General features: G+C 25.7%; 1 protein-coding gene across 2 annotated transcripts in view; it reads left to right on the forward strand.

Moving 5' to 3' along the window:
• The window catches only part of LOC111680704 (angiopoietin-2), a 112,124-nt gene that overhangs the window by 1,188 nt on the left and 108,558 nt on the right, over positions 1 to 2,378 (forward strand). The gene's annotated exons all lie outside the window — the stretch shown is intronic.

Here is a 2,378-nt window from a genome sequence, read left to right on the forward strand (position 1 = left end):
TTCTAGTTCTGTTCTAGTTCTGTTCTAGTTCTGTTCTAGTTCTGTTCTAGTTCTGTTCTAGTTCTGTTCTAGTTCTGTTCTAGTTCTGTTCTAGTTCTGGTCTGTTCTAGTTCTTTTCTAGTTCTGTTCTAGTTCTGTTCGAGTTCTGTTCGAGTTCTGTTCGAGTTCTGTTCTGTTTTTTCTGTTCTAGTTCAGTTCTAGTTCTGTTCTAGTTCTTTTTTAGTTCTGTTCTAGTTTTGTTTTGTTCTAAAAGATTATAAAAAATAGTTTATATAACTGACCACTGTGCAGCCTATTTTTTAACAAATTATGATTCCAACATTTTGGCTGTATATTCTTTTAAATAATTTATTAATTTTATTTGAGATTTATTATAAAGAAAATAAAGAACCACAACGTTATTTCTACTTTTCTATAAACAAAAATAAATAAAAACGTGTTACTGCTATCGAATTGATTGTTATAAATAAAAATATATAATTTGTTATTATAATATCAATTATAAGATAAAAATAAATTAAGCTCAAAACTTAAAACGAAAATAAATATTGACAATGAGCAGCCACAAAGTGGAAAAAATAATGAGAGTGAGACAAAAAAAAAAAATTTCAATAAAAACAAAAGACTTAAGAAGTAAACGTGCCCACATGCAAATATCAAAAGCAAAAGCAATAATAACAATATAATAAACAATAAACGGTAAAATAAAAACAAGCAAATTTAATATAAAATAAATTGTTATTATTAAAAACAATTTTTTTTGAAAATTTTTCTCAATGAATGAATTCGCCGCAGCTTCCAAGAAACAAGTTGTTTTAAAGAGAGAGAGAGAGAGTGAGCAAGATCAAAAACAAGCAAAAATTGCTCTCAGATGTTAATAAAACAAGAGCAAAATTTTCTTATGGTTTGTTTTGATTTCGATTTTCCGTTAAAAACCCACAAAAAGCTAATAAGCAACATAATTCACCTCTTATGGGGAGTAATTCGGGTTGCTTCGTTCGTTGCTGAGCATAAACAAAAACGAGTGCTGGCGGTTTTTGGGTGCTTGTTGGTGGTAAACAGCTGGTGCAGATTGTTTTTGTTATTTTTAACAAACTAGCTTTTCTTTAAGGTAGTTTTTGTTGCTGTTTCTGCTCAGCATTTGTAGTTTATGTTTGCGTTACTTTTTGGTGGCCAATATCTGCTGCACTTATGGCTGCTGTTACCAGAATTGTTTTGACCATTTAACCGTACGGTTGCAAACTTTTTAAAACGCTCGCGTGTCTTACTTACCACTTAATCATTTAGTTTTTGTTACAGTGTGTTTTTTTTAACTATTTTTAAATTAAATTTGTTTTTTAAGTTTTTTTTTTTTTTCATCCACATTACGATTTCCAGAAAAAAAAACGTAAATGTAAAGAAAATAAAAATCTTGTTTTTAATTTAATACCAATAGATTTGTTAAAATATTTGTTTTTACTCTACGTTTTCCCAAAAAGTTTCGTGTTGTTGTTTCTTTTTTTTTTTATTCCTACATCTTCTGTGTTTTATTTGGCTTGACTTGTTTAAGAAAAATAATAAAAAACAAAAATATTGAAAAAATCATAAAAAAAGAAATAAAGATTTGTTTGTGTGATTTAAAATTGCTCAATAACACATCGAGGTTAATAATAATATTTCAAAAAATACATACAAATATATGTTGTTTACATTAACTAAATAATGCAAGAAAATTGCAATTTTTTTGTTAAAGAAAAATATATTAAAAAAAAGAAATAAATTAAAATGTTTAAATTAAACATAATAAATTAGTGAAATGATTATAACAGAAAAAAATTGTGTTCATTTACTTTCAAAACTATAATAATTATATAAAATCGAAGTTTTTATTAATAAATTACTTAACTAACCCAACATGATTAAACAAAATTTTATCAAAAAAAAAAAATGTTTTAAACAAAATTATGAAAGTTAAACTTAAGTTATAACAACCTTATTGTTATGTTAAAATTTACAAAAAAAAAAAAAAAAAAACTAAGTTTAAAAACAAGCAACGATACAGAAAAGCAAAATTATTTAAATTTTATTTGAAATAATAATCAATTAATAAAAAAAATTAGATTTATTCCTTTTTGAAACAATTTTTTTGACCTCTTAGACTGAAGTATACTTTAAGAAGACATTTGTCATTCAAAACTTATTTTAGACCAAGATTGAGTTAGCCCTTTTTGCTTATAGGCACTATGTACATACATATGTATGTATAGTTAAAGAAATACATAACACAGATCTTTCATTATACCCTACACCACTATAGTGGGGAGGGTATTATACGTTTGTGCTGATGTTTGTAACATACAAAAATATTGGTCCAATACCCACCTTTAAGTATACCGATC

The sequence above is a fragment of the Lucilia cuprina genome, chromosome 6 (assembly GCF_022045245.1).
Source record: "Lucilia cuprina isolate Lc7/37 chromosome 6, ASM2204524v1, whole genome shotgun sequence".
NCBI lineage: Eukaryota > Metazoa > Arthropoda > Insecta > Diptera > Calliphoridae > Lucilia > Lucilia cuprina.